Source organism: Triticum dicoccoides, chromosome 3A (assembly GCF_002162155.2).
Source record: "Triticum dicoccoides isolate Atlit2015 ecotype Zavitan chromosome 3A, WEW_v2.0, whole genome shotgun sequence".
Taxonomy (NCBI): Eukaryota; Viridiplantae; Streptophyta; class Magnoliopsida; order Poales; family Poaceae; genus Triticum; species Triticum dicoccoides.
In genome coordinates this window covers 176,655,870-176,683,245 of record NC_041384.1, presented here as the reverse complement: position 1 = coordinate 176,683,245, position 27,376 = coordinate 176,655,870, and the positions used below count along the sequence as shown (strand labels likewise).

Genomic DNA, 27,376 nt, shown 5'->3' with positions numbered 1-27,376 from the left:
CGCATCAATCAACATGACGAGACACCTTTAGTATATGTAGTGCGATATTAGTTGCATCTTTCACATGATTTATAGCATGCGCTGCTTCTAATTTGTTGATATTCCATTTATGATGGGACGATTTTAACTTGGCTGAGTCATATTGGTTGCATCTTTCATGTGGTGTCTAGCTTGGATTGCTTCTTATTTGCTGGAATGGTTTCTGCTTAGTTTACACAAACAGTTGTCAACATGCCATGCCGTCCTGTTTTCGTACATATTCCATCCTGGTATCATGTGTTTGCCTTACATCAAAGTAGTGATTGTCAGTATCATGCACGAATGAGTTCTGAAGAGAGAATTTTATTGCTTTTTCCTGTCGGTTTTACTTGACAATTCAAAATCAATAAAGCGGAAGGAAGTTAACAAGGCAGCGGATAAAGGTGCTCCTTCCGAACAGAGGGCCTCTACAGTTTCTACTCCTCCACACCCCCAAGATGACTAGTAGAATGCCCGTGCGTTGCCACGGGCTTCTGAAATATTTTTCTAAAGTTATGTAAAGATATTTCACAGGTAGAGACCATATGTAGAGACAATGTAACATGGTCACAAGTGCATAATAATTGAAGTTCACTTCACTTGTAATGTAAAGTGATCACAAAATGGAAAATTAGCAATAAGTACAAACATAGTCTGTCGGCATGATAAAAAAACGAGTGAATTAGGCAATATGACGAAGGAAAGATCTATAACAACATTGAAAAAAATACCTTGCGCGGTAACATTTAAATTGGCATCCTTTTTTGATTTTTTATGAGATAACACCGCTTCCACATCATTATGTTGTAAAGAATTCGATGAAGCCCCATTTTAGTGACGTCACTTCGGAACCCTTGCCGATGGATTCTTTTTGTGCATCTCCAAATTCCATATCTATGTCTCCTATATTCTGAAAAAAATACATAAAGAATACACCTTTTGTATTATCATGTATAACATACATACAAAGATTAGCTATATGCACCTCTTCTCGTAGTGTTTCAGTTAGGTCAGTCATCGTTACATCAGTGTGTATGTCAGACCCATCACTTTTTATCTCTGATGAAAGAAACATATATAATATATATAATAAAAATAAAAGTGAAACTAACACAACTATTTTATTTTGTAAAATAGAAAACCCGTTTTTCATATTATAAAAAAAGACATTGCATTTATCTCGGAGAAAACAACCAACTATAATGTTCATATATAAATAAGCAGTCATCTGAAATTTCTTGAATCATTTTAGTTTATTTATATAGGCTAAGGAAAATTGTCCGACGAAAGATAAAAGCATGCAAGCAATCCAACACAAACCAAGTATATTCGGTTTCTTCTCTCAAAATTGTGTTTTTTGTGTGATACTTTGAATATATCTAATAAGTATAAAAATATATTTTTTGTATGCTCCATGTTTAATTAATATATGTATACACTTTAATACATATGTTTTTGTATGCCCAAATCAGCTACCAACACGGCCCAACCAGCACCCAATCTACCCCCTAAAAAACCAAAAAAAAACAGTACCCAACCTCTCCTTCCCCGCACGACCCAAGCCCAACCAGCACCTATCTACTACCTCCCCTGATCCCCTCACTCTCTCCACTCCCAGACTCCCAGTCCACTCACGATGGCAGATCTCGGCGAGTCACCCACCCCACCGCCTCCGCTCTCGCCCATACAGTCGGCGACCTCGTCTTGCACCGCCACCCCATCTCATCCCCTCCCCAACTCCCCTCCACTCATCTGACGGCGGCTAGAGACGCACACAACCGGCGACCAACATCAAACAAAGGTCGCCACCGCCGGCGGTGGAAGGACAGTCTTCTCCCACCGCTAGCCGCAGCCTCCGCCTCTCCCTGATCCTCGGCCTCCTCGACCGCCGCTCGCTCTCCTAGGAAGCACCTCGCCGCCTCCCTGCCCATGCCGTCTTCGCCGACTGCCCTGCTCGCGCCGACCTTGCGAATCTCGCGGCCGCGCTTGGCAGTGCTCGACTTGTCCTCGCCGCCGCCAGCGGCGACGGGTCCTTCCCGTGCCTCTACCGCCTCGGGGCCGAGTCCTCCTCTCCCCAAATCGACACCCGCCCCTTTGTCGAGCCTGCCGTGCCAGCGACATGAGAAGGATGGTGGCCGTCGAGGCTTCGGATGCGGTCGACGCAGATGAGAACAGTTCATAGAGCCGTACCAGGTATAGCTACTCTTCCTCTTCAATCAATAGCAGGCAATTCTGTGTGTGGAGGTTGCAGCTCACACGGGTTTGTGGAGGTGTTGGCTCCAGTATTTACCAGGGATGTTTGTAGATGTGTTGGCATATGAACCAATATATAAATTGATTGATTGATTGCTTAGCACAATGCTGATTAGACTAAATAATTAGTTGATCGAATTATTTGCATCTGACATGTTGCACACATATATCAGGCAGAACAAGTTGTTCCACGCATGGGGTCTGATTTAAATATTTTCGGAGACGCATAATATGCCAAACACTTCTAAAGGTGCCTCGTCCATGGGCGCATGATAGTGGAAAAACATCTGTAAATTGTGCAGGATCCTATAGAGCAAATGGGCATCATCGACGTGCAGTACACGCTCTCTTAGGCAGATAAGTAACCTCAGACAACTTATTTTGTGAAGACCGGTGGTTCATGGTCTGAAAGTTTTGTTTTTCTCTCTAAATTTTTTACTTAGATAATCCCTTAAATGCTTTTTACTGCTTGATCACATAATACATGTCCGTGCAAGAAAGGAGTTGTTAACTAAAACAATAATGTTAATTTTTGTTGTTAGCTGAAACAATAATGTTAATTTTTGTTAACTACAAATTGTCTTGGACATTGGTTTTTTCAAATTAACTCCGTGTTGAACTGGTTCTTCTTGTTGTGTGCTGCAGCCCAGCATTCTGTTCATGCCAAATGATTGAGTCCTGGTGAGGTTCATTGCTGAACATGCATGGTCTCCGCAGGCAAGGTATTCGAAGCTGCCCTTTGGTTGCTTTTGTTTTATTTCCAAAGAGCTGCAAAACCTCAAAAGGAAATTTTTGTATTGATGTGATTAGCAAGTGTATTTAACAATGCATATATGTACGCGAGTTATGTGTAGTGCTGAATCTGATGTGGCTGAACTATCTTCAATTTATGAAGACCTATTTTCCTTTTTAGCATTTTGTACAAACAATATACTTATAATCAGTGTGGAGTTTATTGTAATTTCAGTTGTTCTCTCATAAGTAGAGGCATGCTTTACTGCATTTATGACCACAATCTTCAATTGCCTGACCCCAACAACAAAACTCATGATAGCTACAATGTATTTGTTTTGTGTATTTTGGATTTGTTCCTCTATGGCTACATTATCACAGCTTTCTCCTTACATTTAAAGATGAATCTAAAAGATGTGACTCCCTTAGAGTAGCTTAATGATAAATTATTTCCTCCCCCTCCCTCTTTGTCGGAAAATGCTGGTACCGTCTTCTACTTTATGTAGTCAAGAAGAAAACCCATTTTCACTTAATTTGGTTACTCTATTCAGGAACACATAAAAGTAATTCAGTGTGTTATTAGAAACTCATGAGCATGAAAGAGAAATTTGGATCATGTTCGAACATGGGTAGAGAGCAGATCAAGGAGAACTTGAAGATTAAAGGCAATGAAAGGTATGTGCCTATAACCATCATATTTTTATGTTGAATATTCGCTAGCTGGTATGTGCTGATTTTGGACGAAGTAAAGCCTGACATCATTGGTCAGTGAGGTATAACGAAAATAATCATTCTGGTGAAAGTACATGCAAGATAATAAAGAACTTCTCCTTCTTAGGAGCATGCATAGTTTGAATTAATCTTTCAAACTGATTAGGAAGTAGAGATAGTATATACTTTATATTTCAGGGAATGCAAGAGAAGTACTTGCGCGGCAACGAAGGAAGACTTGTTAATTACAGGGCAAAGTACTCTATAGTGGTATTTCCAGATTAAAAGTTTAGCGGTGCTAATTCGGTATCTACATAGAACAAAGCCTATAATAGAAAAGCGTCAATGGATTTAAGATGCGGGAGGATTCTGGATAGTTGGCCTCACCGGAAATAGAGGCGCTCGGTTGTGCTCGACGCGGATACGATATTCATTCGTCCAAAAACATCAAGGCCGCTGTAATTTCAGCTGGGATGTTTCCAGCTGCTTCATTGCCTTTGATCGTCAGCATCTGGACCAGCAAGTTCTTTCTGAGCTGTATTGCATCCTAGAAAACATAAAAAAATGAATTGTTATATATATGTAGGGAATAAATTGCTGAAGAATGAATTGCACAACAAACCTATGTGAGTGGAAGAACAAAAATTTATATTCAACAAATATATGGAAGAGAGAAACTTGTTATATATGCACCTACCGAAGTCCTGGAAATGTTATGCCCGAGAGTATCATCTTGGTGAGCCATCTCTTGTAGGAGTTTGAATCCAGAGTCCAGGCTGTGACAAAAAAACTCCATATGTTAGAACCTATACCAGTGAGGCTATAATGTGCATGACCAATTAAAACATTTACCGCGGGGCTGTAATATAGGTATGATCTTGTGGCCAATCCACGAGTTGGGGATTCAAACCAGGCCTCTCCTGTTGCAATACACTGCCAAATTCTTGCAGAACTATCAGGGCTTCCTTCTTAAGTTCCTTGTCATGAAAGTCCTCTGAGCCTATGAATGACTCGTTAGAATGATCAATCGGGAGAGTCCTCCTATTTTCAGTATTAATTGCAAGGAGGCCGTACGAGGAATCCACCAAATACAACGGCAATAGGTACTACAATAAGTATACAAAGTTAATGGTGAACAGATAGTATACACACCAAATTTTAAAAAGGAAAATCCTTACAATGGAAGGGGTCATGAGCACGTTGTATTTCGGCAAAGGCCGTACAATGACATTGTTAATCAACAAGTTGGTGCGTTCAGCTTGGCATAAGCTAGTCTGACTCAGCACCTGTGCTAGGCCATGGAATTGCAAATCAAATATATGTGTGGAGCCAACAAAGTCTGTTCCTGCGTTCCTCTGTATCGCGTCCCTACTAAGCTTACGCACTGCAATATCGAAGCAGCTCGGATTGATCCATGTATCACCTCGCATGGTGTCTTGGATAGTCCGTAGACTTAACTCGATCACGAATGGACGAGGGCTCCTTATCCATATTGTGCTGCAAATAAACCGGCCTGATAAAATCAGGGTATCATAAAAATATTGTACTTCAATATGTGGGCAAACAATACTTAGTATTCACAACTCTAGAAAGGTCTGAAATGTGTGTACCTAAAAATTGGAGTTGTCATGTCATTTGAGGAAATAAATACTATTTCATAAGATAACGAAATCTATTATGATATGTTCGGTTGCAACTTATTCCTATTACACATATGATAAAAACTATAAATGGTACATGTATCATGCACCAGGACCCGTTGCAATATACTACAGTTCATTGAAAATTTGTAGTTTAAAATAACGTGCTGTGGATGGTACTAACATGGCGTAATGTAAAAGGATAATATTAGCGCATGAACAGATTTTTGCAACCACTACGTTAGATCTTAAGAACCGTATAGACTTAGAAAGGATCGCATGATCCTAACCAGTGCATCCATGCAACAACTTATGAACGTGACCAACTCATCGACGTGGGTTATGTGAAAGAACAAATTTTTACTCGGGTTCAAAATAAGATGCCGATAATGCATAATATAATGGTACTGATCTGCAGCTAATAATTGCAAATAAATTATAGATAGAGTTTAGGGATGCCAGAACAAACTCTAACTGCTCCTCGACTGAGGAAAGCATGACGTAGTTGTATATGTACTCGACTGTGTCGTTCACTCCATCAAAAATCGGCATTGCAGCCATTGGCACGGGCAGAAAGTCGTCTTAGCACCAAAACGAGCGAGCGAGGGGGCAGTGGACAACGGTGGACTCACAGCCGGACCATATATATGAGTATATATGAGTGTCCGGCACCAGGTCGGTGACGCATTAGCATGTTGTATGGATTGGAAGGTGCCCTTTATTATTCCATCCGTGCACGTTTCCATTATAGATCCTTGCTAATAAAAGGACAAGCATATATTTTTCTTCCAAACTCCATTGGGCAAATAAATATACGCCGGATTATATATCTATTATATATGTCTCTCTTTCCCGATCGGAAGAAGCCTAATATAACTTTCCTTAGAAACATATCCGATTAAGGGAATATTAATGGCCACACTGGGAAACCCATTGAACGTATGGTAGGCCGGACCGGGAGATTGGACAATATAACATTTTGGAAGGAAATGACTTTAATGATAATTATAATTCTAATTGACATATCCTCGCCGGGAGGAATCGTGGGCATGTACTCAGAAGGTGGCCCATATCCTTCTGTAATGGCAATATTCCATAACAAAAACTATAGGAAAACATGGTATAAAATTATTTTCGTTGCATGCTCCACCTGGCAAATGTATCAACGCCGGATTATATATTTCCTAATCTATGACTCCTTTCCAAACTTTGCCTCCAGATATATAAAAAGAAACAATTAGTTTATTTCCCAAATATACGTCAAACACGGGTGTCTGAGAAATATAAAGAAACACAAAGTTTTCTTCTTATATTTTTGTCCTCCTCACCACGATCAAAAAGCCCGCGTCACTTGAAGAACTATTGTTTCCGTGTGTAGAAAAAAACACAACGCATGGGCATACGGCAGTCCTTGATTCCATGTACAAAATTAATTATATTATCTTTGGAATGTCATAATGCATGATAGCATGCGATAGCATCTGTCAAGGTAAACATATTTTCCTTTTTGCGCTGCACTGTATATTAACAAATTTGAACCTAGACTGAAAGAGATTCATACGTGTAGCTCAAATGAGAGTAGACAGGCTACCATTTGAAGTCCATTATGGACAGTTTGGTCATCAAATATATATTAGTCAAATATATAGTTCAGAACTTCACATTATATGGCTCTGAAATATGACGACACTGTTAGATAGATTTTTTTATTGAATATCACATATTATTAAACCTCCAAGACATAATCGAACACTTCATAATGTGACAATTGGCAACAAAATGTTGCATGCAAAGCGTTCATACATTTTTATATCTAAGACAAATTGTGCACTTGCGTACAAATATAATTCTAGCCTCCATTGTTCCTAGATTGAACAACACCATTGACGTACGCACGTGTTTCGTCAAGTGTCATGAGGCTGGCTTCATGGATATCTACGATAAAAATCAGTGTTATATAGTAGTGACATAGTAGTACATAAAAAATACATTGACAACAAATTTAAAATAGAACGCAACCCCTACCTTGTAGATAATGATGATCATCATTAATGTTAGGAGAGAAGAAGAATGTGCTCTCCCTCATAGTTTGCAAGCATCGCTGCCTTCGATTTACCTGAATGTAAGTAACAACAAGCTTCTCGAACAGCTTGTCAGTGCATTGCAAGTGGCAGAAGTGTCGCCCAACGTGCTCTTCACGTACACGTAAGAAAATTATCTGCCGTCTACAGACAAATACAAATGTTAGTCTATCATTGCAACAATAAAATTACAAAAAAAAGCATATGAAAATCTCAAATCATAAATGGCGCTTACTAAAAGTTCATGAGGCCAATCTCGAGTGAAGGGACGCGGCGTTCATATATTGAATCCCACTTATATTCTATCTGACCAACGTAGGCAAGGATAGCAACCACATCTGCAAATTTGAAATTGCAAATTTGAAATAACAATGAGATGCTGAGTTGTACGGATTAATATGCGAGAACAAATATAAAGATGATGCACCAGTGATGGTTTTGTCCCGTAGCTCAAATATTTCTCCAAACTGTGGGAAGCACGGTGGGAAAATTGTCGGTGTTATTTGCTGTGCCGACATCCTAACCTCAGTCGTAGCAGTTAGTGTGGTGACAAAGTCCATGGCTAGGTACCAGAAATGTCCATCTGGCAAATCTGTGGGGTTGAACCGGACGCGATTGAAATCATAGGTCCTACCGGTTTGTAGTATGTTGTTGAAACGGATTGCCTGCCTGTTGTACGCAATCGCTTCCAACTTTGTTCCCTAATATATATTTATGAATCATAACAACTATGAGCAAAAAAATACATGTTTATCAATATTGTATTTTGAAAATGCGGGCTATCAAGTAGATGATTAATGCCTTACCAGCCGATCAAGTAGTATGAACTGAAGGTACAAGTTTCCCATGGCATTCTCTTTGATGTGAGCCTTCCACATGACCCTAGCTTGAATAATCTAGCAATTCTGATATATGTGCTCCATTTGGACGCGATGACAATTCAAGTTCCTGTGCGTAGAATAAAAACAAAAGGATGAGGTAAAATTATTTTGCAAGGGGAGGATAAAAATAACCAAACAACGAACATAACATTATAGTGGCCAAACAATGGTGATTATTTCAATAAAATAACACATTATCTAGTGATGGCAACTATACGTACAAAAAGATTATTCTATCTTGCCTGTTAATCGGAGGGGTGATGGGTTGACTGATGACAGGAACTGGCGGCGACGCCATCATCCTCTTAGAGGTGAACGATCCATATGAGATTACCATTGTAGTCGTGGAGGAGATGACTTCTCCTCTACATAAAGATGGTGACAAATATGGTGCAGCGGGGCTTTTTTATATAAGCATAGGGCGGCGGGAAAACGAAATAGTGATGAAAATTTGTTTTTGGCTGGCTACGCCCCCGTGGGTGACATATCTATATTAAGATATTTAATATTTGGCAGCCTATTAAAAATTGTTTATTAAACAAGGAAACAGACATCTCAAAATCGGGCCATGATCCTTCGTAATGATTCATATTATATTTCATTAATGCAAATTTGTGATTTATGATCACTTGCCTATGAAAACGTATCTGATTTTTCAGTTGCCTATGAAAAATTAATTTTCTTCTATATGAATATTTCTTAACCTTTATGATAATCACATTAATTTATTTATTGTTTTCCCTTCTATTATGTTATTTTCCATTACCTTGATGATATCTTTAATTATGTTATAGGTTATTGCCCGTGCATAGCTACAGGACAAATGTTAATATTAGTATTTTCAAATAAATCATGTATAACACAATAAATTTACGATCCTAATGTATATCAAAAAATATTATTGGACTACAAATATTTCTGTCAAACAAAGATTTGCAAAAGATCATATTTTTTGTTCTTTTTCATCATAACAATCTGTACAACACACATACGTACAAATGATAAACATAATTTTGTCTATCTATGCCAATGCATTAGCAGCAACGGTATTAGACAGATGCCACTCTCTGTCCATGCATTAGCAGAAGCAGCACATGAGCGACATCATACGGTCAAAAAAATGGCTCATCTCTCGCTCTCTCCCGAAAGGAGCAGCAGAAGCCAGCAAGCCCATGGATTCGCCTTCCTCCATCCGTCCCTCTATTCTCTCCCTACACCTCGAAACGAACTGATCCCCTCCAGCAGCGGCCGATGCCACCATCCTTCTAGCAGCTCCAGGTATCCAGCCTCGGCGGCCACGCAAACGCACGGATGTAGGCAATATGAACATGGTCATGCCGTGTCAAACGATGTAGGCATAAGCAGAGTACATGACAATAAACAAATTAGTACAAAAATGTGTTCCACGCTGTAGAATTCAGACAAAGAAAATCAGTGAAAGGATAAAAACTTATATCATACAGGGTTTGTTTCATCCTCAAATCTTATTGTATATCGTACTTCTTCTCCAAGTTCCACACCAACTTCTTCAGCTACTCTAGATGCAAGCGTCTGTCCAAATTATTAAAATGGGTTGAAAAGGTAAGTGAGAGCAGAGGATATGCATCTACAAAGGTAGCCTAAGAGCAGGAAACAAATTCAAACATTTTCAGCTACCATCTTCTAAGCAGTACAGTTATGGTTCAATCAGCTGACTGCTCCGTATAGGATGTTAGAAATCACTGCCGGAGCACATGAATAATTTTGCAGGCTGAAGTCTCCTGTTACAGACACACTTTTGGACACTATGGCCACTACCACATGGCAACCCTGTCACAAATGGGTAGGTCACAAAGGGGAAGCTGGATAAATCTCCGTGGCTGAGGCCAGAGAAAGTCCTCCAAGCTTATCTTTTAGGAGTTATCAATCTCTAATAATTTATTTATTTGATTCATGTTGCCCGGGTTTGAATCATGTTGCACCAGAAAATCCATAAGTAATACAAAAGCTTGCTCTAGATAATTAGCTAAGAGCCTTAGTCGCCATGCTAGTTGCTACGGACGTACCCAAAAGAATATAATCTGGTGCATGCTATGATCAGAAGGTAAATAGAGAAACCTAGTATTAAATGGCATCTAGAAAAGGATACACATTTTGATGAACATTTAAACAGTTGATACCTGCACAGCCAAACGTCTTGGCTGGGTGGAACCTTTAAGTCGACGACCCTCAGCCCAACCAGCGTCATTAAAATACTACAGAACGATGCTTCCTCTCTGAACCAATACTCGCTAGGTCCTAGATTAATGCAGCCTTCTACAATTTTTTAGGTTAGAACTCTTTCAGATCAGCATTAAACTCATGAAGGTACATGAGCCAACGCAAGAAATTAAAATGAAACTTGAGCTGAACTGATAAATAATTAGTTTAGATACGTGAAAGTACAGATAATAAATCTTTTTTCCAAAATACTGCACACTTCAGCGATCAGACACGTGCATTGTCACATTCTCCAAATTGTGCACTTGTGTACACAGATACTTCTAGTCTCCATTGTTCCTAGCTTGAACAACACCATTGACGTACGCACGTGTTTCGTCAAGTGTCATGAGGCTGGCTTCATGGATATCTACGCTAAAAATCAGTGTTATATAGTAGTGACATAGTACTACATAAAAAATACATTGACAACAAATGTAAAATAGAACGCAACCCCTACCTTGTAAAAAAATTCAAACATATGGAAATTAGTAATACCAATGCAGTAAACAAAAGTTCAGCTACCATCTTCTAATTAGTACAGACATGGTTCTATCAGATGACTGCTCCGTATAGGATGTTAGAAATCACTGCCGGAGCACATGAATAATTTTGCAGGATGAAGTCTCCTGTTACAGACACACTTTTGGGCACTATGGCCACTACCACATGGCAACCCTGTCATCACAAACGGCTAGGTAACAAAGTGGAAGCTGGATAAATCTCCGTGGCTGGGAGCTCTGCAAAAGTCCTCCAAGCTTATCTTTTAGGAGTTATCTATCTCTAATAATTTATTTCTTAGATTCATGTTGCCCGGGTTTGATTCATGTTGCACCAGCATATCCATAAGTAATATAGAAGCTTGCTCTAGATAATTAGCTAAGATCCTTACTCGCCATGCTAGTTGCTAGGGACGTACCCAAAAGAATAATCTGGTGCATGCTCATGTCAGAAGGTAAAAAGAGAAACCTAGTATTACATGGCATCTAGAGAAGGATACACATTTTGATGAACATTTAAACAGTTGATACCTGCACAGACAATCGTCTTGGCTGGGTGCAACCTATAAGTCGACCACCCTCAGCCCAACAAGCGTCCTTAAGATACTGCAGAACGATGCTTGCTCTCTGAACCAATCGTTTAATGCAGCCTTGTACAATTTTTTAGGTTAGAACTCTTTCAGATCCGCAGTAAACTAATGAAGGTACATGAACCAATGCAAAAAATAAAAATGAAACTTGAACTGAACTAATAAATAATTAGTTTAGACGCATGAAAGTACAAGTAATCAATCTTTTTTCCAAAGTCACACGGGCATTTGAGCATATTTGCAAGAACGCAGGCTACCATTTTATTATTTATTAGATGTACATATGGAAAATATATCTTGAAAAGCTGCACAAAATTCCGTTCTGCGTGTGTTGGTCTTATAATTAGGACCAGTCGTAATCCTATACTTCTGACCTATCAGATACATACAGGGATAATAAGGACGCCAATAAATTTACATTCAACCATAATATCAAAATATCAAAATATCAAAATAATAACAATGGACATGATCACTTGCCATAAAACAAAAGTTTCATTGCATGTTCCAGGTATTTTTCAGGCCAATCATTATATCTGAATCACATATTACACATGAAATACTATGGTGGGTGACATGTACACTGCCATAAACATTGCGATAGTAGAAAAGATATAACAACGATGATGGTGCCAGCTGTAACATTTACTTATACACGGGATTTTATTAGAACCACGTTGAATACTGTTTGTGCCAGCTGTAACATGTCCAAGTCTACGTTGAATGCATCAACATTTCATTCAAGTTTGTGCCAGCTGTATCATTTACTTACATCTCCTTGTTCAAAGAGGGATGAGAACATCAAAAAATAAACAAGAATTAGGGAACTAAATAAAAAGAGACCTTCATAGCTATAGCTGTACATCAAAAATGCACACCATTTAAAAGTGGGTTGAACAAAGGATATATTACACAGTCATACACACTCATAAAGCTCAAGGCAGTAGGCCAACATGTAAGATTTTAGCCATTTAATGAGTATGTAAATAAATTTATCACACACTGAAATTCAATGTATCAAATATAATCTGCATGCTAAATGATGACATCACATGCATGCTACAGGTTTTAATCAAACTGTACAAAGTAAATGTAACAGGTAGCGGCTCTATATGAAGCCAAACATTATTTCGGAATATCAAATTACAAATAACACGGTACGCTGTGTGACATATACATTGCCAGAAAAATTGCGATAGTGGAAAGCAAATAACAGTGATAAAGGTTAAATATTAATTAAACATGATGCAGATCTTCATGAAACCAATCATTATTTCTGATTCTAGTCTTACACATAACACAGTACGCTGTGTGTCATGTACAAAATCAGATTACACATAACACAGTATAAATTTATTGAAATGGATTTATTACTTTAACTTATTGGTGTATACCTCTAACAACCGAGATACCAAATGAAAAAATATGTCATACAACCGCATTACAGCAATTCTTGACCATCGGAAGAGTAAATTGCATATATAATTCCACCAGGTCTTATACGACCTAACTTCATCCTGTAAGTACTTCCTTGTAGACGATGTTCTTCATTGAAGTCAGCAAGGAAACGGTCGGTCTTTTACGCTTCTTCAGGTTGTTATGTTGCTTGTTGGCCTTATCCTTTGGCTTCTCCTTCTGAATAAGTATTTTAATGTTTCTCTTCACGATGGCTCGAGACAAAGCAACATAGAGTTGACCATGAGAGAACACTAGATTAGATAGATACACACCAATAATGGGGATGGTCTGCCCTTGAGCCTTGTTAATCGTCATAGCAAAGCTAAGCCTTATAGGAAATTGCTTCCTCTTAAACTTGAAAGGAAACATGTCGTTGTCAGATGGGCATAGAGGTATTCGAGGAAGGAAGACCCTCCTACCAGCGTGTTGTCCAATCACGATTTCTGCATCAATGGTGTTCATCTCAAAACCTCTAACAACAAGCCTAGTCTCGTTACACAGACCATTAGCTGGATCAATGTTCCTTAGAAGTATCACAGGGCAGTTCAGCTTTAGTTTGAGTGCATGCGGAGGAAGACCATTGGGAGTCAATCCATTTAGAAACTCAGGAGCATAGTAGCCATATGGGTCGTCCTCCGCACTGTCAAAGCTATGGTAGATTACTTCATCTCCTTGGAAACGCTCTATCAAGCGGATGTTTATCTTGTCGACGTTGTCATTTGTCGTGGAAAGGATTGCGCGAGATGTCATGTAACTCGAATCTGCCATGTTGTCATCTAGACTTGGAAACACGTGGTCAATCAGCTTCTCCAGGTCGTCAACCTCACCTGTTGATGGCAGACAAATATCATCAGGGAGTATTATGTTGCCTTGGTCGTCGGCTTCCTCAGTGCCATTACCGACCCTGAGCAAGTAATCTGCAAACCAAGTGTCATTACCAGCCCTCATGTTGGTGATGAGCCGAAGCTGTCGCATACTCTTCCATAGATGAGAACTTCGGAGGCTTGCATCAATTATCTGGCCCCGTGACCCCCTTCTGACGACCAGAAGCACCTGCCTAAAGTCCCCGCCAAAAACAACTGTCTTTCCTCCAAAGGGTCGGTCGCGTATTCCCATGATGTCGCGCATGCTATTGTCTAATGCCTCAACCGCTTGTCGCTTAGTCATGCTGGCCTAGTCCCATAGTATCAATGAGGCCACCCTTAGCAGCTTGGCGGTCCCACTTTGCTTGGTGAAGTTGCACGACGCTCCATCATCGCAACTCAGTGGGATTTTGAACCTTGAGTGGGCAGTCCTGCCGCCAGGCATGATAGAAGCAGCGACACCCGACGTCGCGGTAGCGATATCAATCTTGCCCTCGCGCCTCACCTTGGCGAGCATCGCCCTGTAGAGGAAGGTCTTCCCCGTACCTCCAGGACCATCAACAAAGAATATACCCCATCACCACATTCAACAGACGCTAGTATTTCATCGTATGCAGCCCTTTGCTCAAAATTCAGGGAAGATGACAATTTAGTGTCACTTTCGTCAAACTCAACAGTTGATTCCTCGATGATCTCTCTGGCCTCGCCCTCGGTTGGGTCAAACGCATCATCGATCGTTGGAAGAGCGAAATCAATAATGTCTTTACCCATCGACTGCAACATACCCCTAATGTCAAGCAACACCATCTGCTCCACCTCGTTCGGGGACGTGCGTGTCCGACGGAAGTCATCGGACATAGGCTCGAGGTGTCTATCCCATAAACCGCGCACATCGCCTGGCTCGCAGTGCACCAATATTGTTGCAAAGAGCCTCCTAAGAGAACATGGCATAGCCCACTACTCCGCCTCAGTAAGACAGTCGTCGAGCGTGTTGTTTGCCTCGATGAGTCCCAACCTTTCACCGGCCTCTCTAAAGCTCCCACATACAACGCCGTTGACGGTGAGCAAGTCCTCAAATGATGTTTTCCCTGTAACATGGTTCAACAACACACGAAGGTAGTATCGCTCCCCCTCGGCAGGATTGGCAGACACGATACGACCTATCTGAAAACGCTCCACTCGCTTCTTCCAGAACTTCTTCTTCTTCTCCCACGTGAAGCTTCCGGGGAAATCCTTGTACAATATATGCCTTGCCCAAGGGTGTTTTTCGTTTGCCTTGAAATATTCCGTTAACATGGATTTTGAAGCATTCTCGGAGGAAACAACATTCTTCAAGTCAGCCTGTGCATTGAATGCAACCCTGTGCATATTCGGGAGATGAAGAGGCAACTGCAAGACAGGCGGGTAATTGGCACACAGTGGGAAACCAAATATCCTCCACATAGCCTCCGGAGGGGTGACCCATCTTGCGTCAACGTATCTCTTGATCTCATCAATGTTACCATCAGCGTCTGGCTGGTCAATGCTGAAAGAAGCCTTATCATGTCCCTACGAGCGTTGATAAGATCCCTATGATCTAATAAGTGGCAAATTATTGTGCATCATACATTCTGTTACCCGGAATATAAGCACAATATTACCTACTACGCAACATACGTATGCACATCAAACTAAGAGTGTCCATCAAGCTTACCAGATTTTGCAACTACCGGCTGATTCTCATTTTGTAAGCTGACACTATCCTCATTTCGTTTAATCCGATAAGCTGCACGTTTCCTTGCATTGTACTCCGCCCTTGCATTATCCGCGTATTTTTTGCATTCATTATTTAATGATAGAGTTTCATGATGTTCGGAAGCAGTGTCGTCTGCATGTATAAATACAAATAAGAAAACAAATAAAACGACGGTTGGGAAGGTGGATAACATGCCTATGGATACCTTGAGAATTATCTCGTAGCTGCATGTTATGAATGGCATGATGGAGTGTTAGGCTAGCCATAGGTGTTAATGTTTGACCATCATCATGGTACCCAGGCCTTACCCTTTCCGGTCCTTCTGTAGAGTATAGTAAGCATGAATACAACTTCAATATTTGTCTGCTATGCACGCAATCAATCATGTACCTGTCTCCGTCGTGTAAAAAGGATCAACATCTGCAGCTATGGATATGTTGTTTGGATTACCATCTTTCATTTTTGTCACGCTCGTAGGTGCTGCAAGACATTAAGCATGGTACAAGTCATTTTTAGACTTGCACGTTAGGCATCACATCACAGTATTTTCACAGTTTATATACCTGGTTCAATCGCGCGAATAGCATCTACTTGTTCATCAACGGGTATCAAGTTTGCGTTGTATTCTTCAGCATGTTTTACGCTCATCTGATCTGCAACACATTATGCAAGAAGCGTAATTAGCAGAAAAGCAAGTATTCATAGTACAGTGAACACCACCTGTAGCTATGCCATCTTCTTGTTCATGTTCACCGGCTTTGCTTCTTGCATTACCCACTCGCAAATGAAATGACCGCTGGCTCTGGTGTTTTTGAGGCCTGGGAGATGATCAGATGGATATAATGGATGCAACATGAACGCAAGAGATATGGCGAACTTGAAGGCATGAATAAGAAGGTACTTTAATTCAAAGCATCAACAGTCAATCATTGAGTTCCTCGACTTTATTCTATCTTGAACTTTAAGCAGATCTTGAACTTTAATCTAAACATAGAACACATTCAGCAAAAGGCACATGTAGAGTGCCCGTTAGTGGTTACTACAGTTGGGTATTTATTGGTCTAAATTGTACAGTGCGTTTTATACATGTCAAGCTGAAACCTGCACAATGATCCTCTTATTCTACCCCACTGAACTACCGATAAATATTGATTATACTGAACTCTGTTCTTTCTTTGTTGAATAAGAACTCATCTTTTCTCCTTTTTCCTTGGTGTTAGACCAACTGCTGTAGCAGTGGCTACTGTTTCTACTCCAAGAGTGGAATCCTGAGTTCTGATGTTATGGAATATTCCTTTGGCAGGCTTAGGCTCGGTTAGATTGCTTGTGATGCCTGTCTTTCCTCTTTTACCTTGATATATGTTTCAGACACATGAGAACCTGGAACACATAGCAATGATGGAGAGGGTTTTGGGACCCGTACCAGAGCACATGATATGGAACGCTAGGTTCATATTTATACCGTTAATTTGATTATCATTTTTTAATTTCTCGTTGAGCTATCATTAACAAACAAATTATCTCCATCTGTGTCCTCGAGGTCCAGGATTACTTTTAGAACCAAACCCTTATTATTGGGCTTGTTTCTCAAGAGAATGGCAATATCTCCACTTGTATCCTGGAAGTCCAGGGTTTGAGTCAGTATCCTTAAAAAATCAAACAAGGGAAATGTTGGGTAAGAACCTAATAATTCCCTTTCCCAGGACCCCACAACAAGTGGGAGCTTTTGATTCTGGGATAACCTTTGTTTATATTTTTGAGAGTGAAATATATATCATTCTCCTTTGCACTAAATCTTCTGCATCAAATGTTTTGAAGAACTCTGGCACGTCCTACCTGCAAAGAAATATTTCTTTTATTTTTACACGCAGTCACATTTTTTTTGGCTGTGGTTCCCTAAGTTCTACGGTTTATAGTTGTTCACTGGTTTGCTACTTAGAAGTAGTTTTGGCTTGCATCTATTATGTTATTGATTTGTATTTTGTGAGTTTCACACCATTGTCTTTGTGTATATATGTAAATTTCAGATATGTCTGTGTGCATGTGCTGGCAGTGTGTATGTGATGGCTGTGTATATGAAATCATGTAAATTTCACATCTACTATGTAGGTTCATACCATTGTATTTCTGTATGGATGTAAATTCCAGATATGTCTGTGTGTATGTGCTGGCAGTGTGTATGTGATGACTGTGTATATGAAATCATGTAAATTTCAGATTTGCTATGTAGGTTCATACCATTGTCTTTGTGTATGGATGTAAGTTCCAGATCTGGATGTAAATTTCAGATATGTGATACCTGGAGGGCGGATCTTGTACACCGTTGAAGCTGGCGCCATGTCCTGGACCTGTCTAGCGTCAGGTCCAGAAGGGGATCCGCGCCGGCGCAATGGATACCGGCGGTTTTGATCCGCGCCGGATCCTCGAAGCGCTCAGCGGGGAGTTGTGCCACGGACCAGCGCCGGAGCAATGGAGGGATGGCGGGGAAGGACCGATGGGCGGCGGCGGGCGAAGGAGGGCACTCGCAAGATCCACACGAGACCTCGCTCGAGGGCACGAGTACTCGTTCGAGACCAATGCCGTTTTTTTCGCTGGTTAATCTTTGACGGTCTGTGGCCAGCGGTTTTTTAGTTTTTTTTTTGCGTTCATCTCAGATGATAAGAATGGGAGGTTGTGCCGGTGCGGGACTCCATCGCGGGTTTTTTTTTTGGTTTTCCGCGGTTGGGAGGGAGGTGGGAAGTAGTACCAAAGAAGTACCAAAATAGACCGGGTTAGGTGGGACGAAAATAAAACTCGGAACGCGACCTACCAACTGAGACATTAGGAGTAGAGATTTCCAAGACAATACATGCATAGACACTCAACAAAGCTGTGTTTATGATGAACACGTCTCCCCTAGTGCAGCATCACCGGTGCTCCCTCTAACTTGGCACTGTTATATGTGGTTGCATGTTATGTGTTATGTCTAGCTTGTATTGCTTCTAATTTTGTTGAATTCCATCTTCTTACTTTACACATTATACTTGAATAAGACACGTGTTCCTGTTTCTAGAACATACAATATCTGTCTATCACACCATGTTCTTACATCAAATTACTACTATTGTGTAACCTGCAACAATCACTTATCATCAGAAACGTTTGACTTCGGAGTGTGATATAGGTTACATGTCACATTCTTTTCTAGCTTGTATTACTAATTTATTGAAATGACACTTATGACGAGACAATTTTAACTTGGTAGTGTGATATTCGTTGCATCTTTCATATGGTGTCTAGCTTTCATTGCTTCTAATTTGTTGAAATGCCTTCTCCTTAGTTTACACATCATAAGCTATGAATATGCAATGCTGTGAATATGCAATGGCACTAATGACGAGAGACCTCTAACATGGTAGTGTGATGTTGTTTGCATCTTGCATATGATTTATTTCTTGTACTGCTTCACATTTGTTTAAACGCCATTTATGATGAGACACTGTTAACTTGGCAGAGCGATATTTGTAGCATCTTTCATATGGTGTCTACCTTCCATTGCATTGCTTCTAATTTGGTGAAATGTCTTCTTCTTAGTTAACACATCATAGTTCTGGTTATCTCTTCTGTCCTTCTGGTTATCTCTTTTGTCCTGTTTTCCATACATATTACATCCTCCTATCATGTGGTTGTCTAACATCAAAGTTCAGTTCGTCTGCATCACGCATCAATATGTTCTGAAGAACTAAATTGTTATTCGTTTTTCTTGTCGGCTTGACTTAACATGGCACAGAGAAAGAGGAAGAAACACAGAATGGTAGGGAATGAGAAGCGGATGAATCCTGCAGATTCTGCTAGTACTGATGGTGCAATAGAAGGTCAAAGTCCAGTAGAAAATTCGACAAACACGGCATCCCATGCTACACGAGTTGCAAAAAAAGACAAACAGAAACAAATAGCTGCCACCAAACAAGCAGAGACAACCCTAGTTCTTGCAACACCTACCACAATACTACCAGCTGCACGACGTACTCGTGCGTCAACTGAGCTAGCAGCACGTTCCCATGCTCCCTTGCCACCTGACACTACTTCCCAAGCACTCTTGACACAAGACGAGTTGGCAATATCAGATGAACCTTGTGAGCTTGAACAACAAGAAGGTAGTTGCTAGAGTCAACTTACAGTTGCATGCTTCTTTATATGTAGTCTCACGGTTTGATGTACACTAACACTTCCTATGTTTGTTGTTGGACTAGCACCTAGGCGCAAGAGGAAACAAAACATCAGGGATAATGCTCGATAGGTTAACTAAATCTAGAGAAGGAAGAATGGAGATCCGTTTTGAGGCAGGTTTAAAAAGGCCACGTGATGCTACAGAGTCAGCCAAGTTAGTATTAGAGGCAGCGCTTGCTGTTAGGTGTCATGTATGTATCCTCCCAACATGGATTCAGTACAAGAATGACAAAGACGAAACCCAGTTCAACATCTTCCTCGACCATTTATCTGTAAGTATGGTTATGTATGGAAACTAGTAATATCGTCTTGCTCTATCCAATACTTTCTAGGTTGCTGATAATGAGACTCCCATAATTTTCAACAGATGAGGTTCAAGTTGGATAGCCAAGATGATGCAACCATACAAGCTTGCACCCATGTTTTCAAGTCTGCTCTGCGACAGTATCGTTATAACTTGAGGAAAACTCACTTTGAAGGCAAGGCTAACAGTGAACTTTCCCAAACATCTCGAGTGGAAAATATATCTGATGAAGACTGGAGAGGCCTCGTTAAACACTGGTCCGATCTGAAGTATCAGGTACATTATATATATGTCATCAGATCACATGTTGAAGTCCTATTTACGCATATGCCACACAAATCTATCTTCTTGTAGGTGAACTGTTCAAAGAACAAGGCCAACTGTACGAAAGTGAAATTCCAACAGACGACAGGATCTCGTAGCTATATTGCACACTCCGAGGCTCTTGTAATTAGCTGCTGTTTCACTCTTTTCGCTGTACCATATTATCAGATCTATATTGACTTGTTCCAAATGCAGAGGAAAGCCCGCAAGGACCAAAAAGTACCTGAACCAAATGCTGTGGAAATCTTCAAGGACTGTCACACCGGCAAGAAGAAGGGCATGACTACACCAGTCAAAGCCGCTGTTGTAAGTCCTTAATCCTCATGCCTTTTAACTACTACTTACTCTGACATGTGCCTTGAACTGCATGGTTTGCAGCCAATGTATATTACTCTTTTCAATTTTATACACAATTGTCTTAGCGTATCATTGCACCTAACAAGGTTTAAAAGATAGGAGTGATGTTCCTTTGATCTTGACCCGTAATCTAGTTCTGTGCTGGACTTTCCCACACAATGTTACAATTGCCTGTTTGTCCGTTCTCAGTTGTTTGGTGATATGAATGACATCATACTATGCTTACCATATTATAAACTTCGTCTCTTTATCCTTAGCCCTCAATACAATGCAAAGAAATAGACAATACATTAGCGATGGTACATGGTCATATGTTTGGAACCTGGTTTTATTATGTACTTTGCAATAAAATACAACTAATATTTTACATGGGTTCACCAGAATAAGTTCTGTATATAGACCAAAGCTATTTTGTTTGGTTTTGCTGCCTCCTTAATATCTTCTGTTCTGGTACTACTAATGTAAAACCTCAATTTTTCAACGAGCTATGGAAAAAATGGTGGAACCGCCACCTTCTGAAGGTGGCGAGGCAACTATAACCGCAATGTCAGCTCTTGCTGTAGTGGGTCAGTACTTGTCCACTAACAGTGCCAAAAGTACGTTCCTGCATAATACTGGGTTGGTTGTTAAGGCAATATCATCCAAACTGCCTCATGATCAAGATATGCAAGCTCAAAGCAATGTTGTATCTGCGCTCCAGACACAAGTCCATTCCCTAACAGAGACCCTCTGTGAAACAAGGAGAAACATTGCTCAATGTCGTCAAGATATGCATGGTTTTGAAACCAGACTATCAGACATTTGCTATGTTGTTCAGGAGCCTAGGGGAAATGAAGGCGAGGGTTATGGTGCTCCATCAGACAATACAGCATGAAAACGTAACAGTCAGGTCAAATGAACTAAGCTTCTGAACTTCTGGTGGTGCATTTATCTGCTAGACTATTAAGTTTTATGCCAACCTTCCTTTTGTTATATAGTTGTAATTTGTTTTGGTGCGATACAAAATTTATTCTTAACGTGCAGCCACCGCCTGAAGAAAACAGCAAGCCATTTTTGTATAGTGTAGGGTGTTCCCTATATTTGCACTGGTGGCGATCTTTGATGCCGAGTGGATGTAATCTGTGCAATCGCCTTAATAGCCTAGCATTAGTTTTGGCCTTATTTATTTCCTAGTCTTCTTTTTCCCTGCTTTGCTAGTGGCCGCAACTACCATGGGCCATATACGGGCCGTAGGATCCATGGGTCTCCTATGGGCCGTCGATAAATGGGCATGTAATCGGTGGGCTTCGGGCCGTCGGATAAATGGGTCTACATGGGCCATAATCGGGCGTAATTGGTATTGGCCCAGCACGGTAACAGGCCGTTAACAGGCCATAGGACAACAAAGGCTTAATTTTGTCACAGGCATAACGGGTCGTTAATGGGCCAGAAAATAGGGCGGGCTGGAAACGGCGCAACGGGTTAACAGGCCAGAAACGGGCCGACTCTTGCCATGGGCCGAATTTGGCCCATTAGGGTAACAGGCCAGTAACGGGCCGACTCTTGCCATGGGCCAAATTTGGCCCATTAATGGAACAGGCCAGTAATGGGCCGACTCTTGCCATGGGCGGAATTTGGCCCATTAGGGGAACATGCCAGTAACGGACCGGAAGTAATCGAGGGCCGAAAAGGAGCCCAAGAACGTATGGGCCGTCAATAGGCCGAAAGCTAACACGGGCTGGAATTGGCCCATGTAAATCGCGGGCCGTTAACGGGTATAAAGAAAATTACTGTTCATTATGGGCTAGAGTCACTGTGGGCCTTTACCTGGGCCGGCCTATTATGGCACACGAAAATCTTGTGGGCCTTTACCTGGGCCGGCCCATTATGGCCCGCAAAATCTAGTGGTCCTTTAGCTGGGCCAGCCCATTATGGTCCGCAAAATCTCATGGGCCTTTAGCTGGGCCGACCCATTATGGTCCGCAAAATCTTGTGGGCCTTTAGTTGGGCCGGCCCATTTAAACTTGTTGGGCCGTGCCACGTGTCGACGTATCATAGGCGCCTTCTGTCCAGTGAGTGGATGACATCTGTCCCAACGATGAGCCGACATGTGTTTCCTCTAGCCAATGATGATTTTACACGTGGAAAATCCCCATTGGTCAGGGCTGTAACGGGTTATCGGATCCAAAACCTGACCCGATAGCTTAACGGCATTCCGTTACGGTGGATGCCACGTGTGGGTCACCCTTGAAGAAAGCACTTATGTGACACGCGATTTATCGTCATGGAAGTGAACACTTCCGTGATGATAATTTTGGTAATGTCATGGAACACTTCTACGACAGCACAGGTATCATCACGCGATTTATCTTGATTCTGTCATAAATTTGTCATGGATGTACATGCATGACAAAAAAGCGACCTACTGTGACAAACACGTATCATCACGGAAGTGTATTCTTTTTGTAGTGACTATGGATCCGCTTCCGTCTCCCTACGAGAATGCCATCCATAGCACTCACGCTTATCTTGCGCATTTTAGAGTATCCACTTTCACTTGTCTATGAACTGGATAGGTAACCTAGAGGTCCTTTACCGCCGACGCGGCTATTCGAATAGATGATGTTAACCCTACATGGGTGTACTTCTTCACACACGCTCTCACCAATTACCACCATGTACACGTCGTGTATCTCGGCAACCTTTAAGCGGAAGCCTGGCGAGGGAGTCGGCCATGACATGACTAACCACACAAGTCTCTAGACCAGGTTTATCGCCTATTCGGGTTCCATCCGCAAGGAGATCCGGCCGAGGTTTCTCTCACGGCCCCAAACGATGAGAGCAGGGTTCCCGAGGCAGCAAACGGGCGTCCCGGTACATTGTGCCTCGTGTCTCTACCGCATCATAGCCCATCCCTAGGGTCAGCGATTAATAAGCCGAGAAAGGTCGAGTTACCGAAACCCAATGTGTGGTAGTAACTGTTCATGGATCACAAACACAGAACTCAGTTCCTGAGGACAGTTTCAATGAGACAACCCACCATGTACTCCTACATGGCCTCTCACCGCTACCTTTACCAAATCGTGTTCACACACTTACCTCTCAATAGTAGGACATGTTCACCACATTCCAATTCATCCCCGATGAATCAGACCCGACTCAACTCTAAGAAGTAGCAGGCATGACAACAAGCATGAATTAGTAGGCACATCAGGGCTCAAACAACTCCTACTCATGATAGTGGGTTTAATCTATTTACTATGGCAATGACAGGTCATGCAGAGGAAAGGGGTTCAACTACCGTAGCATGTAACCGTTGAATCGTTGTAGTCCTAATGCAGTAAAAGAGAGCATGAGCGAGAGATTGGGGTTATATCGGAATGAACAAGGGGGTTTGCTTGCCTGGCACTTCAGAAGATAGTATAGTTTACCATCGGTGTCATCGATCTCACCGTGGAACCACGTCAACTGAGAGGGGACAAATACCGGCAACCAAGAAGAAACACAAACAATGCAATGCAATAATATGATGCATGAATGTGGCATGGCAATATGCTATGGTTAGAGAGATAATGCAGCTAACAATGATTTAAATGAAGTTGGTTTGAACCCTATGTTCAAATTCAAACTCCATATGTTAAAGTTCATATGACATTTATTTGATTTGTCCTAAACAGTAATCATAAGTTGTTCTAACATGCATGAAAAAGGTACAGATGGATAGATTGGATTTTTCTGAATTTTTTTCATATATAAATCTTTTCATTTGGAGTTACGGTTGATTTTCTATGATTTTTAGAAGTTTGGGCAGTTTTCTAGATTTCATAAATCATTTCTGATTTATTAATTATCCAGAAAATGTTTATGACGTCAGCACTACATCAGCATGATGTCAGCAGGTCAACTGGGCGGCCAGGGTCAAACATGACGCGTGGGACCCATCAGTCAGTGTCTCTGCAGTTAGTTAAGGTTAAAACTAATCTTAACTATAACTTAGAGCCTGGGGCCCACTGTCAGTGACCGGGTGGGGTCGTTAGTGCCTAAACTAATTTGGCCACGTCAGCGGTTGACGCCGGCGACCACAGCAACGACGGGGACTCGCCGGAGTTGCTCGGACGACGCTACAGAGCACCGCTTCGCGCATGGTTTGCGGCTACGGCGAACTGGCGGTGCGGCGCATCTTCTCGGGCAAGCGCCAGGAGCCGGGGCGGCCTACAGAGGCGGCAACGACGACGGAGGGGGCGGCCGGAGCTCGGGCTCGATTGCGCATGAGGCTGCAGTGCACATGAGAGCGGCTATGTGGCTGGTTAGCCTCCTGGAGATTCCAGGAGCACGTTGTAGTGCTCAGCAGCGACGAGCAGGAGCTGCAGCGGGGCATGCGACATGGCAGGCGGCGGTGGAGCTCGGCCGCGGTGGTAACAGCGGCTACGGTGGCCAAACGAGCACGTGAGCTAGGGGAAAGGAAGAGGAGCTCACTGATACGTCTCTGTCGTATCTATAATTTTTGATTGTTCCATGCCAATATTCTACAATTTTCATATACTTTTGGCAACATTTTATACTATTTTTGGGACGAACATATTGATGCAGTGCCCAGTGCCAGTTCGTGTTTGTTGCATTTTTTTTGTTTCACAGAATATCCATATCAAACGGAGTCCAAACGGAATAAAAACTGACGGAGATTTTTTTTGGAATATATATATATATATATATATATATATATATATGATTTTTGGGAAGAAGAATCCACGCGAAACAATGCTCGAGGGGCCCACGAGGTTGGGGGGCGCGCCCCTGACCCTCGTGTCCATCCCGTATGGCGGTTGGAGCCCTTCTTTCGCTGCAAGAAAGCTAATTTCTGGATAGAGATCGTGTTAAAATTTCAGCCCAATCGGAGTTACGGATCTCCGGGAATATAAGAAACGGTGAAAGGGAAGAATCTTCGAACGCAGAAACAGAGAGAGACAGAGAGACAGATCCAATCTCGGAGGGGCTCTCACCACTCCCATGCCATAGAGGCCAAGGACCAGAGGGGAAACCATTCTCCCATCTAGGGAGGAGGCCAAGGAAGAAGAAGACGAAGGAGCGCCCTCTCCCCTTCTCTTCCGGTGGCGCCGGAACGCTGCCGTGGCCATCATCATCATCACCGCGATCTACTCCAACACCTCCGCCATCTTCACCAACATCTCCATCACCTTCCCCCCTCTATCTACAGCGGTCCACTCTCTCGCAACCCGCTGTACCCTCTACTTGAACATGGTGCTTTATGCTTCATATTATTATCCAATGATGTGTTGCCATCCTATGATGTCTGAGTAGATTTTCGTTGTCCTATTGGTGGTCGATGAATTGCTATGATTGATTTAATTTGCTTGTGGTTATGTTGCTGTCCTTTGGTGCCCATCATATGAGAGCGCGCGTGGATCACACCATAGGGTTAGTTGTATGTTGATAGGACTATGTATTGGAGGGCAAGAGTGATAGAAGCTTCAACCTAGCATAGAAATTGATGCATACATGATTGAAGGGGGACCAATATATCTTAATGCTATGGTTCGGTTTTACCTTAATGAACGTTAGTAGTTGTGGATGCTTGCTAATAGTTCCAATCATAAGTGCATAGAATTCCAAGTCAGGGATGACATGCTAGCAGTGGCCTCTCCCACATAATACTTGCTATCGGTATAGTAAATTAGTCAATTGCTTAGGGACAATTCCGCAACTCCTACCACCACTATTCCACACTCGCTATATTTACTTTATTGTTTCTTTATCTAAACAGCCCCTACTTTTTATTTACTTGCTCTTTATTACCTTGCAAACCTATCCAAAAATACCTACAAAGTACTTCTAGTTTCAGACTTGTTCTAGGTAAAGCGAACATCAAGCGTGCGTAGAGTTGTATCGGTGGTCGATAGATCTTGAGGGAATATTTGTTCTACCTTTAGCTCCTCGTTCGGTTCGACACTCTTACTTATGGAAAACTGTTGTGATCCCCTATACTTGTGGGTTATCAAGACCTTTTTCTGGCGCCATTGCCGGGGAGCATCAGCGTGGGGTGAATATTCCCGTGTGTGCTTGTTTGCTTTATCACTAAGTAATTTTTATTTGCTGTTCTTAGTTTTTTTCTACCTTTAGTTATGGGTAGGAAACGCAAAATACCAAAAAAATTAGTTGTACCTACTGAAGCAATGGTTGAAGAACCACTCGAAATCTATCACACTGATGAAGCTTTTTACTTGGATCATCTTTGATCCCTTTGTGCTCATGCTGAAACCCCAACTAGCTTAGTTGAGGGCAAATCTTTAGATGAGCATGCTTGTTATGTGCGACACCGTATATCTGAAAAAGGGAAATTATTATGGAGTCAAATTCAACGTTTGCAATGCTATGCCTAGAATTTATGTGAATTATATGATTTTACTTGTTGTTCTAAAAACCCTAAGAAACACCTTCCCTACCAATGTGAGTTTATTGATAATGGAATCTTATCTTCTTATGCT

The 27,376-nt window shown here is 41.6% G+C and overlaps 1 long non-coding RNA gene across 9 annotated transcripts; it reads left to right on the top strand.

The window, feature by feature from the left end:
* The first annotated feature begins 1,567 nt into the window (after positions 1-1,567).
* Positions 1,568-18,536, top strand: LOC119267760. 9 transcript variants are annotated; one of them, XR_005132587.1, is made up of 6 exons: positions 1,568-2,211; positions 2,445-2,993; positions 3,555-3,678; positions 16,517-17,148; positions 17,247-17,375; positions 17,989-18,536. It is a non-coding gene; the product is annotated as an uncharacterized LOC119267760 (long non-coding RNA). The 9 variants fall into 9 exon arrangements; XR_005132590.1 differs by lacking the exon at positions 17,989-18,536 and having other exon boundaries at positions 1,573-2,211; positions 16,517-16,597; positions 16,921-17,148; positions 17,247-17,558; XR_005132591.1 differs by lacking the exon at positions 17,989-18,536 and having other exon boundaries at positions 1,575-2,211; positions 16,517-16,597; positions 17,004-17,148; positions 17,247-17,558.
* The last annotated feature ends 8,840 nt before the right edge of the window (positions 18,537-27,376 follow it).